At 48.4% G+C, this 17,377-nt stretch overlaps 1 long non-coding RNA gene across 2 annotated transcripts; it reads right to left on the reverse strand.

Moving 5' to 3' along the window:
- Nucleotides 1-7,315: 7,315 nt before the first annotated feature.
- On the reverse strand, nucleotides 7,316-17,359 carry LOC134733431 (uncharacterized). 2 transcript variants are annotated; one of them, XR_010116865.1, is made up of 4 exons: nucleotides 16,891-17,359; nucleotides 16,641-16,661; nucleotides 16,345-16,482; nucleotides 7,316-16,276 (listed from the first exon to the last, which is right to left on the reverse strand). It is a non-coding gene; the product is annotated as an uncharacterized lncRNA (long non-coding RNA). The 2 variants fall into 2 exon arrangements; XR_010116864.1 differs by lacking the exons at nucleotides 16,641-16,661; nucleotides 16,891-17,359 and having other exon boundaries at nucleotides 16,345-16,567.
- Nucleotides 17,360-17,377: the final 18 nt, after the last annotated feature.

Raw genomic sequence — 17,377 nt, forward strand, 5'->3', positions numbered from 1 at the left:
GGAGATTCGTCCAGATCAGGGGCATCTCCACTCAGAATCCCTCTGTGGTTACCAAAGTGTGAACCCCGAATATCTGAGACACTCTCAGTTAATTTAGAAAGTTTATTTTGCCGAGGTTGAGGATGCATGCTCGTGACACAGCCTCAGGGGGTCCTGACAACATGTCCCCAAGGTGGTCAGAGCACAGTTTCGTTTTATACATTTTAGGGAGACACAAGACATCAATGAATATACGTAAGACGAACATTGCTTTGGTTCAGAAAGGCAAAGACATTGCTTTGGTCTTTCTCCCATCAGATTTGACCAACCGTACCTGACAACTGGAAGCAGGGAGGCGACTCCCAGGTCATAAGTAGATCAGATATACATCTATCTCAGTGAGCAGATGGTGACTTTGGATACAATGGGAGGCAGGTTTGCCCTAAGCAGTTCCCAGCTTGACTCTTCCCTTTAGCTTAGTGATTTTGGGGACCCAAGATTTCTTTTCCTTTCACAAGCTCATGCCTGGGTACAGGAGTGGGAGAGAGAGCTTGGGGGCCAGGCTGCCCTCCTGAGAGAATGCCACAGTGGTGGGCATGAAGGAGTCCAGGGAGCAGGATTCCAGGTTGGGGAGACAGCAAGTTCAGTGGCCGGAGGCTAGAGGATGCCTGCAGCCAGCCTGGGCAGACAGCTTAAGGGCAGTATATCAGAGAGAAAAGTGACTCAATGACACTCGTTAAAGCACAGTCAGGCACACTTCATTCAGGACCATCACCAGAGGTATAGAGACCACAGAGACCCCTGGAAGGGGATTTGGCAGCAGGGGAGAGACTGGACTCAACCCCAAATACAACCTGGGTAACTGGGAGTTTATAGCCAAGGAGTGGGGTGGGGGCAGGGGATGTTAATGTACTAAGGGAAAGCATCAGGTGTGAAGAGGATTCTTGCTGAGGACAGGCCAGAATGACCAACATCAGCTGCCAGGCGGTGGAGGGTGAGGAACCTGACCAGGTATGATTGAAACCGCCTTTGCGAAACTGTGACTGAAGCAGTGAAGGGGATCTAACCTAACCAACTCTATCTTGCTTCTAGCCTTTAAGCTGTGCTCCTTCCTCCGTGGGCACAGGCTGAACTAACTTTGGGAGGAGCTTAGTTTATAGTTGATAGCTTAAAACAAAGATGATAACAGCCCTTTCCCCAAACAAACCTCCTTCTTCCCTGGGGACTAGTCTGCCTTTGTAGGACTAACAAATTAGCCACAAGATTAGAAATTACGGTTTAGGAGTCATGCAGCTGGAGGCTACAAGATTCTGACCCTCCCTAAACTGCTCCTAAGTAAGAACAGTGCTTGAGATATTTTGCAGACCCTGCACTGGATGGATCAGCTGGCACCACCCAGATCCATAAACTGGCTCATCTGATCTTGTGGCCTCAACCCAGGAACTGACTCAGCACAAGAGGACAGCTTCAGCTTCCCATGATTGCATCTCCGACCCAACCAATCAGCATTCTCAACTCACTGGCCTCCCCCCACTCCCCAAATTATCCTCAAAAACTCTGCTCCCCGAATGCTCGGGGAGACTGATTTGAGTAATAATAAAACTCTGGTCTCCCATACAGCCGGCTCTGTGTGAATGACTCTTTCTCTGTTGCAATTCCCCTGTCTTGATAAATCGGCTCTGTGCAGACAGCGGGCAAAGTGAACTCACTGGGTGGTTACATAAAGGGTGATCAGGTATTGAGGGTGGCAGGTCCTTGCTAAAACTGGATTTTACAAGGAACTGCACAGATGGGCTTCGGAGAAGGTTCAGGAGCTGCCGTCTGCCCAAGAAGAGGAGCTTTCAGTGCCACACAGCAGCTACCTCACACCTGCCACGGTTCTTGTGGGCAGTGGATGCTTCCCTCATTTGCTCAAGACTGTGCCCCCAAGCTGGGCGCAGTGGCTCACGCCTGTAATCCCAGCACTTGGGAGGCTGAGGCGGGCAGATCACAAGGTCAGGAGATGGAGACCATCCTGGCTAACACAGTGAAACCCCGTCTCTACTAAAAAAATACAAAAAAATTAGCCAGGCGTGGTGGAGGGCGCCTGTAGTCCCAGCTACTCAGGAGGCTGAGGCAGGAGAATGGCGTGAACCCGGGAGGCAGAGCTTGCAGTGAGCCGAGATCACGCCACTGCACTCCAGCCTGGATGACAGAGTGAGAATCCATTTCAAAAAAAAAAAAAAAAAAAAGGCTGCCCCTCTTTCTGGGAACCTCCTGCCTTCCTCTCCCTGCCAGTGGGTTCCACAAGAACCTCCCAGTCGGTACCTGCCACCCCCTTGGCCAGGTCATGTATCTGCCCAGCTGGGACCAGCAGAGCCCTTTCAGAGTTGGGACCAGCCACAGGGCCTCAAGGTGGTTATTGAAGGGACGAGGATGGAGCAGGCCCACAGGGGTGGGGAAGGTGAAGGCTACCCAGGGGGCCTAAGGTGGATCCCCATGTCAGCAGGTCTCATGAACTGCTGCAGAATCCCTCCACTCAGGCCACGTGTTCCTGCGGAAGCAGCTCGACTCCCTACCCTCCCCACATAGAGGCGTCTTCCATCCCTTGTCCAAGGTGCAAAAAGACAAGACCCATGCCCCTCATTTCAAGGCCCTCTCCTGACTGTGGGCGTTAGTCCCAAATTAGCAATGCCCCAGGCGTCCAGATCCACTTCCCGAACCCCAGCAGGCTGCCTCCAATTGGGGCTCTGTCAATGCAGAAAAAGAACTCACATCTCCAAAAGGCAGGATGGCCTGCAGAGCTTGGCTTTGAACAAACATAGCTGGCAGCACACACATCCCCTCCTCCAGGCCGGGAGGTCAGGGCTGGGCCAAGGCAGCTGTCACGTGGGCAACACCTGAGCGGCCTCCAGAGCCCAGGGGGAAGGTGCCACCATTTGCGTAACACTACAACCCTAAGCAGGCTCTTCTCGGGAATAAGGGGCCGGTCCTGGGGTAGTTCCCAGCTTCCAGTTGAAAGAGAAGAAAGTGCCTTTGATTGTCTCCTTTTAAACTCCAATTCACAGCGCCGACCAGCTGTGATAGCTCCAATTACAGGTTCAAAGATTTCTGGGCCACCGAGCAGCTTTCTGTTCTGGCTCCAGATGGAAGCGCCAGCAGCGCACCCCTGCCCCCCAGCCCCGCCATGCACAGGTGCAGAAATCACACTGGAATGTAACATCAAGGGGCTCGCCGGCAGAGACTGGCCCCTCCTGCTCCCCACAAGGTCAGCAGCAGCCTCAAGCCCAGCCCTTCCCACCCCATCTCTGGGAGTCCCTTCAAACTTTGCTCCCACATGGCCTCTATCTTGGAGCTTTCACGTTTCCTCAGGAAAATGCCAGCTCCCTACACACAGCTGGGCCTCAGTGGAAGGCGAGTCCTGAACCCTCATCCTGGTCCCCAGAGGCTCTTCCAGAGCCCTGTCCACCTTCCCGCTGGCTGCAGGGTCAGTGGCCAGGGAAAGCGCTCCCCATCAGGAGACCAGGTCCTGCTCCTCCCCAAGGGGCAGCCTGAGCTTGTGGAGAAGCCCAAGGTCAAGGAGCTGCCCTGGGGAGCCACCCTAGGAGGGGCCACCCTGAGGGAGCTGTCCTGGGGACACCTGCAGTGGTAACTGTGCAGGGCAGGGGCTATGGAGAGAGATACCCTGGCAGGGCCCAATTACTACAGTAACCTTGGGGCCCTCAGCCACACAGAATAAAATCCCCACCGAAGCCCCCTCTGGGGCTGTCTCTTACACTGATGAGAAAAGAGGTAGCTCAGAGCAGAGTCTGAACTAGGCAGGGTGTGCGGCCAAGATGAGTGTGGGACCTCAGTAATCCTGCACTTCTGCAAAAATGGCTGGGGACAATTGTTTCAGGACGCTTTGTTCCAGACCAGCTGCCTCACCATTATCTTCATGTTCCTGGAATTTGTGACACAAAGAACAATGTAGGCCGGATGTGATGGCTCACACCTGTAAATCCCAGCTACTCAGGAGGCTGAAGCACAAGAATCACTTGAGCCCAGGAGGCGGAGGGTACAGTGAGCACTCCAGCCTGGGCAACAGAGTGAGACTGTCTCAAACAGAAAGAACAATGTATAGCCAATGTTATCTGTTTTTGTTTTTTTTTGTTTTGTTTTTGAGACGGAGTCTCGCTCTGGCACCCAGGCTGGAGTGCAATGGTACAATCTCGGCTCACTGCAACCTCCACTTCCCAGGTTCAAGCAATTCTCCTGCCTCAACCTCCCAAGTAGCTGAGATTACAGGCACATGCCACCACGCCTGGCTAATTTCTGTACTTTTAGTAGAGACAGGGTTTCGCCATGTTGGCCCAGCTGGTCTCGAACTCCTGACCTCAAGTGATCCACCCGCCTTGGCCTCCCAAAGTGCTGGGATTACAAGCGGCCACCGCACCCGGCCACCTCTTTTCCTTCTAAAAACTACTGTAACTGTTGCCAATCAGGGTGTATATTCAGGGCAACTTGAATCTCTGCTCCCAGGTTGCAATCCTCAAGCTTGGCCCAAATAAACCCTCTGCTTATGTTAATTTTGCTTCAGCTTCTTTCTTCTAGGTCAACATTCAGATACACGTTTGTCATTTCCATTTGACCATTAAACAAACTGGAGACTGTAGAGGCCAAGGGAAAACTTGCCTTCTGCCCTCTGGAGATTCACGGAAAATCAACTGACAAAAGCCAGGTTAGTAAGAGAAAAGGCATACAGATTTATTCATGCACACAGGGAGAACCAGAGTGATGACCCCAACCTCCCAATGGGGTTCAGAAGCTTATATACTATCTTGAGGTTACAGAAAGAACAGGGGCTCAAAGCATGGCCACAAACAGTTTATGGTGGAAAATCAGGTGACAGTAGCAAGACCGGTTACGGGAGGGAGAGCAGAGGAGGCCTGGCTAGCAAAGGTGGCCTTGTTCTATAGATGAAACCTCACAGGTAGCAGCCCTGAGAGAGAACAGATGGTGAATGTTCCCTTCAGACCTTTGAAGGCGTCAGACTCTGTTACTCTTCCCAGACCAGGCAAGGGAGGGCCTCAGAGAAGGCCTGGCCACATCAGTGTAGATTCTCTCCACAGATGCAAATGTCCCCCACAAAAGACAGCTTTTCAGCTATTCTTCTATTTCCAGTCCTTCTGAGTAACTGTCTTGAACCATGTCAAGGAAATATTTTTGTTGTTGTTGTTTGTTTGTTTTGAGGCAGAGTCTCACTCCGTCACCCAGGCCAGAGTGCAGTGGTGCAATCTCAGTCACTGCAACCTCCACCTCCCGGGTTCAAGCGATTCTCCTGCTTCAGCCTCCCTGGGATTACAGGCGTGCACCACCATGCCCGGCTAATTTTTGTATTTTTAGTAGAGACACGGTCTCGCCATGTTGGCCAGCCTGGTCTCAAACTCCTGACCTCAGGTGATCTGCCCACCTCGGCCTCACAAAGCGCTGGGATTACAGGCGTGAGCCACCATGCCCAGCCATGGAAATACATTTTGGGGTGAAATATTTTGGTTTCCTTCAGTCCCTACTTTGAAACTTTCAGAAAGTTGCCCATATAAAAAGAAAGTTGATAGCTTTGAAGAGATTTGAGTTAGAGGTTGTTAGATAAGAGACAGGCAAAGTGGGGGAAAAAGAAATTGGGATAAGCAGAAAAGGACAAATTTAAATGTCATCCTGGCAGGGCACAGTGGCTCATGGTGTTCAGACCAGCCTGGGCATCCCAGGGAGACTCTATTGCTACAAAAAATAAAAAATTAGCCAGGCATGGTAGTTTGTGCCTGTGGTCCCAGCTGCCTGGGAGACTGATGCAGCAGGATGACCTGAGCCTGGGAAGTCAAGATGGCAGAGAGCTGTGATCATACCACTTTCTGCGTGACTGAGACCCTGACTCTAAAAAATAGATATGTATCATGTCATATTTTCTTGAATCCGTCTCTTAGTCCTGAGACTAGATCAGTTCAGTTAAACAGCTGTATCCTATTCCAAGAAGTGGCATTGCAGATGGGCTGGGACTCGTATATAATTCACACAGACAGATCTTCAACGAGATACAATTCTGCAGAAACAGAAGGAAAAAAGCGGTGAATGTCTGGCGTCATCCATAGACTAGCTTTTGTAGCTCTCCTCAGTCCGAGGCATCTGGAGCATCTTCAGACTGCAATGGCAATTTGACAGATTTCTCTGGATTGTAGTTCTAATTGGGCGTTCAAGTGAACTTTCTGAATAGTCCATATATCAACAGGCACAAAAGCTGTTTATATGTAAGTTGCTGTGATGATTTCTCCTGAAGTTTATAAGTCATTTAGCTTCAGTTGCAGGGCTTCAAGAAAAGCCATTTTAATTTCCAGTGACTTTAAATTAGAAAAATGGGAGAAAAACTGGAAAGCATTAGTTTAGAGACTTGAAGCTAGGAAAGAATGCAGGATTCAGTTCAAACTATAGGCAAACGATAACATCTCAAAAACAACAGTCAGTCCGGACTCTAATAACAGGTGTACTATAGTTTTCTTCTAAAACATATTTTTCTCTCTCCAGTCTCCCTTTTGTACAAAAGACAAATCACAGTAAGAACAACTGATTAATAAAATAAGTTTTAGTCTTATTATAATTGGCCTGATTATTTGCATAAAGAACAGTAATAATACTGACTGGCCATTCAACCTCTTCAAGTTGGCTTTGCCAGAATTTTTCATAAGGAATCTCAGATTAGACTTTTTTTTTTTTTTGAGACGGAGTCTTTCTCTGTCTCCCAGGCTGGAGTGCAGTGGCACAATCTCGGCTCACTGCAAGCTCCGCCTCCCAGGTTCACGCCATTCTCCTGCCTCAGCCTCCCGAGTAGCTGGGACTACAGGCGCCCGCCAACACGCCCGGCTAATTTTTTGTATTTTTAGTAGAGACGGGGTTTCACCGTGTTAGCCAGGATGGTCTCCATCTCCTGACCTCGTGATCCACCCGCCTCGGCCTCCCAAAATGCTGGGATTACAGGCTTGAGCCACCGCGCCTGGCCTTCAGATTAGACTTTTAAAAGCATCTTGAGGCCGGGCGCGGTGGCTCACGCCTGTAATCCCAGCACTTTGGGAGGCCGAGGCGGGTGGATCATGAACTTAGGAGATCAAGACTATCCTGGCTAACACAGTGAAACCCCATCTCTACTAAAAATACAAAGAAAATTATCCAGGCGTGGCGGCGGGTGCCTGTAGTCCCAGCTACTCAGGGGGCTAAGGCAGGAGAAAGGTGTGAACCCGGGAGGTGGAGCTTGCACAGAGCTGAGATCGCGCCACTGCGCTCCAGCCTGGGAGACAGAGCGAGACTCCGTCTCAAAAAAAAAAGCATCTTGAGTCTAGGAAGGCAACCCAAATATTTGCCATCAGACTATCCCTGAGTACCAGTATGAATTGGGTGAATTCCTCCTTCAGGTTCCAGCATATCTTGTGGTTCCTAGGCCTGTCATAAAGTGACATTTTTTACTTACTGCAAGGGCAGGAACCTTGTAAGGGAACCGTGTATACAAGGTACCAGGCCAGCCTTTCCAAGGGGCGTTTTATTGGCTCTATAAATCAACCTCAATTCTTCAAAGCAGTCTAATCACATCCAGTCAAAGCATTTGTAAAATAACCAGTGTCTCCAATTGTGTCCTGTTAAAGAAGAATATGGATTTCTTCTTTCATTTTAAAAAATATAGATGGGGGTCTCACTATGTTGCCCAGGCTGGTCTTGAACTCCCATGCTCAAGCAATCCTCTCACCTCAGCCTCCCAAAGTGCTAGTATTACAGGCATGAACCCCCACATCCAGCCAGAAAACAGATTCTTTTTGAACTTATGAAAATAACTATATTGCCACAAAATAGAAAAACTCACAAATAGTTTCTGAATTTGGAGAAATCAGGTAAAGGGAAAGGTAAATGTTTCCATTTTGCTCACAAAAGTATACTTTACTCAATTGCTATAAGCTATAACAGCTTAAGAGAAAAAACGTTTTCTTGACTCTGGAAAGCAAAACATAAAAAGAATCAACAGGCCAGGCACAGTGGCTCACACCTGTAATCCCAACACTTTGGGAGGCCCAGGCAGGCGGATCACGAGGTCAGGAGTTCGAGACCAGCCTGGCCAACATAGTGAAACCCCGTCTCTACTAAAAATACAAAAATTAGCCGGGCGTGTTGGCGGGCGCCTATAGTCCCAGCTACTCAGGAGGCTGAGGCAGGAGAATGGCATGAACCCGGGAGACGGAGCTTGCAGTGAGCCGAGACCGCGCCACCACACTCCAGCCTGGGCGACGCAGCAAGATCCATCTAAAAAAAAACAAAACAAAACAAAACAAAACAAAACAAAAAAGTACTTGTCAGGGTACTTTACATGAGTTTCCTTGAGGAAGAAGCGAGTCTTGAACTGTAGCTAATTATAAGCTGATTTTTAAAAAGAATCAAAGTAAAACAGTAATTGACTGTGGATGACAGATGACTTCGACTAATGATGGTTAAAGATGCAATTCACAAGGAGATTTGTTTTTTTGTGTGACATACAACAATTTAACGTAATAATTATAATTTTGGGCCAGGCGTGCTGGCTCATACTTGTAATCCCTGTACTTTGGGAGACCAAGGCAGGAGGGCTGCTTGAGCTCAGGAGTTCGAGACGAGCCTGGGTGACACAGCAAGATCCTGTCTCCAAAATAATAAATAAATAAATGAAGACAGCATGAGGCAAACTCTCTGCTCCTCCTTTTTTTGTGTGAGACAGAGTCTCACTCTTGTTGCCCAGGCTGGAGTGCAATGGCACAATCTCAGCTCACTGCAACCTCCGCCTCGCTGGTTCAAGTGATTCTCCTGCCCCGGCCTCCTGAGTAGCTGGGACTACAGGCACGCGCCACCACACCCGGCTAATTTTTGTATTTTTAGTAGAGACGGGGTTTCACCATGTTGGCCAGGCTCGTCTCAAACTCCTGACCTCAGGTGATCCACCCACCTCGGCCTCCCAAAGTGCTGGGATTACAGGCGTGAACCACCGCACCCGGCCTACTCCTCCTTTTTTTGCAGTTTACTCAAAAGGTAAACAAAAATCTTTTACTATCTCTTATTAATACTACATGAAAATCTTATTCAAAAATGAAAACCAAATTCTACCTTTACATTAGCATATTATTAATACTAAAGCTAATTTTAATAAAAACTTAAAAACAGATCCATTCAATCTCAATCAGCTTTGACCATATAAGAGTTCCATAAACCTTTAATAACCTCTTAAAATTTGTTCCATTCTTTGTGTCTCAAACTTTATATATATATTCAGTTTTATCTATCATTCTTTTTATTCCTTCAATTTAAAACAACCTTTAAAAACATCAAAACTAGACAAAATTACTTTTCCTTTAACAAAAACCTCATTCTCATGTCTTCTTTATAACCTTCCTTACCAAAAACACATCCTACTTTCCTTATAAACTTTGCATATAGAAGTGTTTCTCTTATATCTAGTAGTTTTAAATACATATATTAATTACAATGTTAACTCTTAGGAAGCCTAATTTTCAGTGAAAAACATAGGAAGTAAGCAATTTTAATTGTTATTAAAGATGCAAAGCCCAGGACAAAGGACAGAGCTTTAAAGACTGACATGGTTTGGCTGTGTCCCCACCCAAATCTCATCTTGAACTGCAGTTCCCCAAATCCCCAGGTGTTGTGGGAGGGACCCAGTGGGAGGTGATTAGATGAAGGGGCGGTTCCCCCATCTTGTTCTTGTGCTAGTGAGTGAGTTCTCACGAGGTCTCATGGTTTCGTGAGGGGCCTTCCCCGCTTCGCTCTGCACATCTCCTTCCTGACCTCATGTGAAGAACGCGTTTGCTTCCCCTTCTGCCATGATTGTAAGTTTCCTGAGGCTTCCCAGCCATGCTAAACTGTGAGTCAATTAAACCTCTTTCCTTTACAAATTACCCAGTCTCAGGTATGTCTTTATTAGCAGTGTGAGAACGGACTAATACAAAGACAATGCCTGGAGGACTCAACCCCTCCCAGCATGGCCGGGGGGCACAGCTGGGCCAGGGAGGATGGGGCTGGGGCACTGCAGGGGGCACAGCTGGGCCAGGGAGGACAGGGCTTGGGCACTGCAGACACACAGCATGGCTGGGGGGCACAGCTGGGCCAGGGAGGACGGGGCTCGGGCACTGCAGACACACAGCATGGCCGGGGGGCACAGCTGGGCCAGGGAGGACGGGGCTCGGGCACTGCAGACACACAGATGTCTCCAGGCCACATCATGTCCACTTGTCTTGACCCTAGAATGTAAAGGATCAAAGCCAAAGACATAAGTCCACAGACAAATTAAGCAAGTATCAAAAATATGACAGAAGCAAATTTTATGACCTTAAAGCATCTAACAGAGACTGTATAAACCTGTCTGACCAATTGGCCCAGGCAAAGATGTCTCAATTATATTTAAGATTGATGACTTTGAAGATATTCTAATTTTAACATCAATTTTTTTTTTTTTTTTTTTGAGATGGAGTCTCACTCTGTCACCCACGCTGGAGTGCAGTAGTGCAGTCTCGGCTCATTGCAACCTCCACCTCCCAGGTTCAAGCGATTCCTCTGCCTCAGCCTCCTGAGTAGCTAGGACTATAGGTGCACGCCACCATGCCCGGCTAATTTTTGTATTTTTAGTAGAGATGGGGTTTCACCATGTTGGCCAGGATGGTCTCGATCTCTTGAACTAGACCACTGGGCTCAGGACAGAGCTCATTAATGAACATGGCCAAAAAATCATTTGCAGTTTGGAGGACCTAATATTTAAATATGTGAAAAGCAGGTGCAGCTGGAAAGCAGAGCATCTAGACCTTCTAAAATCAAGGATCCCACATTTACACTGAATGCTGAGTTCCCTCTAAAATGAGATCTGAGACAAAGCCATACAATGTTTCCACAGTGTACCTCACTATGAAGACATTCCCTGTGACTGCCCACAGCAATCAGCCCACGGAGTCTCAGCCCTTGACGCCAAGTGCTTCCATAGCCTCCAAGTGTTCAGACTGTGCCTTTGTCATCTAAACATGTAGACAAACAAGCAGCCACTGCAGGAACAACCATTCACTACAACTGCTTTCAGCCACCTCCAACACTGTGAGGCAGCCCTCGCCAGTGACTTGCCGGCCATCACACACACTCAGGTCACGCACTGTCTCACAGTGCCACGTAATCCCTGGTATCCCCAAAGCCAAAGAGATCCAGTGACACAGTGCCAAAGACAGCCGAGCTTTAGACCCGAGAGGAAGCTACCCACGACTCCTCAGGCCCCATAAGGAAGACAAAAGGGGGGTGCGGGGCACCTTTCTTTGCATTCCCCAAGGGGTCTCTAAGTCATCAGAAGTCCCTTGTAGATCCCTTCATTAGGTACCAAAGACGGCAAAGGGGATGGAGGAGTACGGAGGGGTAGAAGTGAATGGGACTGCAATCCTTAGAGGGGCCAATTTGGAAAGATTTTAAGGTTCTAAAAGGCCAATACAATTTTACATTTTTCTCATCAAAATTATACCAACAAAGGAACCAAACAGAAAGACCAAACATACAATTTAAAGGAGTTTCAGTCAACTGAAAAAAAATTCCCAGAAACAGGGTCCAAAAGCAGAAAAGCCTATAGATACATGGCTTGAAGATCAGCTCACCTGTTTTTAATTAAGCCAACTTCTGACCACAGAGCTCTTTTTTAAAATCCTTTCAAATATGTTATTATCAGATTTTAGCTGAGACAAACAGCTGACAGCCATGGCTTTGAGCCCTTTTTTTTTTTTTTTTTTTTTAAACCAAAGGTACCTCCCAAGTGACTCGCCAAAACCAATAAGCCTTAACCAAAGCTATGGACTTAACCAAGGACACACAAGCCATCTCCAAAGAGGTGCAAAGCAGTCCTGACAACATCCAGAGACACCCCAAAGACAGCTCAAAGAAAGGGAATCAAAAGCTGCCTGTGGAGGGGGAAGGTCAACAACAAGTGAGTTCTCCACAAAGTCAAAAGTTGGCCGGGTGCATGGCTCTGGTAATCCCAGCACTTTGGGAGGCTGAGGCAGCCGGATCACAAGGTCAAGAGTTCGAGACCAGCCTGGCCAACATGGTGAAACCCCACCTCTACTAAAAATACAAAAAAAAAAAAGAAAAGAAAATCAGCTGGGCATGGTGGCTCACACCTGTAATCCCAGCACTTTGGGAGGCCAAGGCGGGAGGATCACGAGGTCAGGAGTTCGAGACCAGCCTGGCCAACATGGTGAAACCCCATCTCTACTAAAAAAAAAAAATCAGCCAGGCATGGTGGCTCACACCTGTAATCCTAGCTACTCCAGAGGCTGAGGCAGGAAAATTGCTTAAACCCAGGAGGCAAAGGTTGCAGTGAGCCAAGATCATGCCACTGCACTCCAGCCTGGGCGACACAGCAAGACTCCGTCTTGAAAAAAAAAAAAAGAAAGAATTCAAAAGTCACACAAATATCAAACCAAAAGGGACTGGTTCCTCTATTGGGAACTGAACCCAGGCCATGGCAGTGAAAGTACAGAATTTTAAGTAGTTTCCAAGATGCAGCAGTTTTCATTGTGAATCCTGCAGGGATCCAAAGCAATGGTTTGAGCGCACAAAGGATTTTAACTTGTTACAGGTCAGATTTTTGCTCTTTAATTTTGTGAAGGGGATTTCTAAGGCTAGCCACAACATTATTATGTGTCTTTCCTTTAATCTCTCCACAAATACAAATAAGGCAATTGTTTAGAATGAGAGACCTCTAAAATCTTTTTTTTTTTTTTTAGGGATCTTTCTAATGTAAAGTATTCACCTTTTGGCTATTGACAATCAGAATTTCCAATGATGTATTTATTCCAACAGCAACTCAATCCAATAAGCCCCTTCATGGGAAGCCCAAAAGATTATTTTCCAGGTTTAGAGAGGGCATAGAAGAGGAGGTTCCAATGATGCCCCCAAAATTCACTCCCAGGAATAGGCAAAGACAGCAAAAGACTCTTGTTGCCAGAGACAGTTAAGGATGGTGTTTGTACATACAGTGCCTCCAGTAACACACAAATCCGTCAGGGGCTGCCAGTCACAGACCCATTAACCTGTAACACAGGGTAGGCCTGTTGGGATTGGGCTTTCTGAGGACTGACCAGGCAACAAGGATTGGGATGACAAAAGCCCCTTATGGATGGGCCTGAGGAGAGCAAAAACCACCTGGTGACCATCGAACAGGCCCCAGAGACAAAAGCTCCTTATCTGAGGAATTGAGAAGGGAGCAAAGACCACCTCGCGACTGTCAAACATCAAACAGGCCCTCCGAGGCAAAATTCCTTATCTGGGGAAAATTAGAAGTAACTAAACTTCCCTATTATCTAAAGCAGGCATCTGGTTCCAGATTTCTTCCCCCAAAAATTTTATAAGTAACTAGAATTTCTATATGTCTCCAGAATGCCATGCCGAAACTCACTGTACAACCCTTGCTGACATTAAGGCACCAAAATTACTATAAATGTAATCATTTATCATGACCTACATGGCTAATATGGTCCAAATTACTGTTAAGCCCCCACTTTAAGGCCTATAAATGCCCTTAAGGAGAAATCCACCCGGCGTACTCAGTCCTCTTGCTGAGGCACCCCATTGCACTCTTCCGCAGCATTCTAATAAACTTTCTTTCTTTTCTTTTCTTTTTTTTTTTTTTTTTTTGAGATGGAGTTTCACTCTTGTTGCCTAGGCTGGAGTGCAATGGTATGATCTCAGCTCACCACAACCTCCGTCTCCCAGGTTCAAGCGATTCTCCTGCCTCAGCCTCCCAAGTAGCTGGGAATATAGGCTCCCGCCACCATGCCCGGCTAATTTTTTGTATTTTTAGTAGAGATGGGGTTTCGTCATGTTGGCCAGGCTGGTCTTGAACTCCTGACCTCAGGTGATCCACCTGCCTCAGCATCCCAAAGTGCTGGGATTACAGGTGTGAGCCACCGTGCCTGGCAAAATTTCTTTTTTCTCTTTTTAGAGACAGAGCTCTGTCTTGGCTCATTGCAACCTCCACCTCCCGGGTTCAAGCAATTCTCCTGCCTCAGCCTTCCAAGTAGCTGGGATTACAGGCACGCACCACCACACCTGGCTAAGTTTTATACTTTCCGTAGAGACAGGGTTTCTCCATGTTGGCCAGGCTGGTCTCGAACTCCTGACCTCAGGTGATCCACCCACCTTGGACTTCCAAAGTGCTGAGTGTACAAGCATGAGCCACTAAGCCCGGCCAAACTTTCGTTTTCCAAACCTATTGTTGGTAAATTCTTTTTACCAACCCGCAAGTTGACCACCACTCCCCAGTGCCGGGGCTCTGACACCTCGCCTGGCAGGGACTTCTTAAGACAAACTGAAAGCTTGACACATTCAGAACAAAAACAGTGCTGCTTAAAATCTTACATGTCTTGGGTTCCCAACCATTTTCAAACTGACCACAAAATGTGACCTGCGAGTCACTACCTCTGATTGGCAGAGGCCAAGAGAGTGCTCCTGAGGTAGGAGGTGGGACTTAGACAGTTGACCAGGTTGAGGATTGGCTAAAACAGGGTTGGGGCAATAGCAGCTTTCAGTCAGATATGCCCGCCACTGTGCCATGTCAGTTTACCATTGCCATGGCAACACCCAGGAGTTGCCACCCCTTTCCATGGCAATGACCCAGTGATGACTACTCCTTCCCTAGAAACTTCTGCATAAACCATCCTTTAATCTGCATGCAATCAAAAGTGTGTATAAATGTGACTGCAAAACTGCCCTGAGCTGCTACACTCAGCCTACGGGGTGGCCCTGCTCTGCAGAAGCAGTCACAGAGCTGTAACGCCACCTGTTCAATAAAGCTGTTTTGTTCTACCTCTGGCTTGTCTTTGAATTCTTTCCTGGGCAAAGCCAAAACCGTCACTGGCTAAGCTCCACTTTGGGGTCTGCCTGCCCTGCATCATTCCCACTTGCTCACAACTCAAGCTTTCAAGGACATCAGAAAAGAGAAGACTCTCATCCAGTTTTCATTTCAGGGACCCACAGCAAAGTTTGTCTAACTAGACGCATCTGATCAGAGCTGCAGAACTGACTAGCCTGCAGGGTGGCCCCAACACGGGGCTTACAGGGGTTTTAGGCCTGTGTTCTACCCCATGATACCCCTCTTTATGATAGAAAAACACAGAAGGACAAGAATGAAAGATGACTATTTCTGGGGAAAAAAGCAATCAAACAATATGAATACAAAACTAATCACATAAATACATTTCTCTCATTAAGACTTTGAAGAGGAAAACAAGGTAAACAGTGATTTTTACCGTCAGCTTGACAAGATTCCACAGAGAGGCCGGGAGGCTGGCTGCTAAGACCTTCTTACCCTTCTTTCTGCCAGCTTGTCGGCTCCTGGGTTCCCCTGATGCAGGCTCCCAGGAGAGTGACTTTAGTTATCCTACTGACTGCACCAAAACTGTAGGAGCCTAGAGAAAAACCTTCTGCGCTCTGAGTTCTCAGAAAATCAACCCACAAAAGCCAGGTTAGTAAGAGAAAAGGCATACAGATTTATTCATGCACACAGGGAGAACCAGAGTGATGACCCCAACCTCCCAATGGGGTTCAGAAGCTTATATACCATCTTGAGGTTACAGAAAGAACAGGGGCTCAAAGCATGGCCACAAACAGTTTACGGTGGAAAATCAGGTGACAGAGACAAGACCGGTTACGTGAGAGAGAGCAGAGGAGGCCTGGCTAGCAAAGGTGGCCTTGTTCTATAGATGAAACCGCACAGGTAGCAGCCCTGAGAGAGAACAGATGGTGAATGTTCCCTTCAGACCTTTGAAGGCGTCAGACTCTGTTACTCTTCCCAGACCAGGCAAGGGAGGGCCTCAGAGAAGGCCTGGCCACATCAGTGTAGATTCTCTCCACAGATGCAAATGTCCCCCACAAAAGACAGCTTTTCAGCTATTCTTCTATTTCCAGTCCTTCTGAGTAACTGTCTTGAACCATGTCAAGGAAATATATTTGGAGGTGACATATTTTGTTTTCCTTCACGATCAAAAAGGTTAAGTCCAAGGCTGCCCAACGAGGGAGCCAGGATCCAATCACGTTGTCCTCAGATGAGTTTTTCCCAGGAGCATAACCCTGCGACAGGCCAGACTGGACCCAGACACACATTCCACACCACACCATGCCTCCACCACACACACAACAGACACACCCTACCTTAAACACTAGACACACACACACCCCTCAACCACCGCAAACACACATACACCACACACCCCTCAAACACCACACACCCCTCAAACACCTCAAACACACACACCCCTCACACACCTCAAACACCACACACACCTCAAACACTACACACCCCTCAACCACACACCCCTCAAACGCCACACACAAGCCTCAAACACACACCCCACACACACCTCAAACACCACACACCTCAACCACCACACACCCCTCAAACACCACACACACATATCCCTCAAACACTACAAAAAACACACACACCTCAAACACCACACACCCCCAACACCACACACATACGCGCCTCAAACACCACACACCCCTCAAACACACACACCCCTCAAACACACACACACCTCAAACACCACACACACCCCTCAAACACACACACCCCTCAAACACTACACACCCCTCAACCACACACCCCTCAAACACCACACAACCTCAAACACACACACACCCCTCAAACACACACACAACCTCAAACACACACACCCCTCAAACACACACACCCCTCAAACACCACACACACCTCAAACACACACACCCCTCAACCACACACCCCTCAAACACACACACCCCTCACACACCCCACACACACCTCAAACACACACACCCCTCAACCACACACCCCTCAAACACACACACACAAACCTCACACACCCCACACACACCTCAAACACACACACCTACCTCAACCACTCCACACACGCCACACACAGACACGTACACAGCCCCCCGCACCCAGCCACAGCTTACACGCACACAGACACACGTACGCGGGAGAAAGGGTGTCAAAGCCTTTGCTAGTCGTGAAGGAAAAGCCCGCAGTCCACGGGGCTGCACGGTTTTCCCTGCGATTTGCTCGTTCACCGGGTCTCTTAAAGGAGGGCCCAAGTCTCCCAGCACCGGAGGTCTGGGGGCGCACGAGCCGCTCCTCCTCTGGAGAAGCTCCGGACCGAGAGGGCCCCGGACATTGCGCAGCGCCGAGCCCCGCACGCAGCCCGGGACGCCTCAGCCGGGGCCGACCGCGCAGAAGCAGCTCCCACAGCCGGTTTCAGGATCGCAGCCAACTGCCTCAGGCGCAAACTGCGGCCTCGGAGCGAGCACGCGCAGCAACGCCCCTCGCCCCGGCCCCGCCCTGGCCCCGCCTCGCAAG

Source organism: Symphalangus syndactylus, chromosome 18 (assembly GCF_028878055.3).
Source record: "Symphalangus syndactylus isolate Jambi chromosome 18, NHGRI_mSymSyn1-v2.1_pri, whole genome shotgun sequence".
Lineage (NCBI taxonomy): Eukaryota > Metazoa > Chordata > Mammalia > Primates > Hylobatidae > Symphalangus > Symphalangus syndactylus.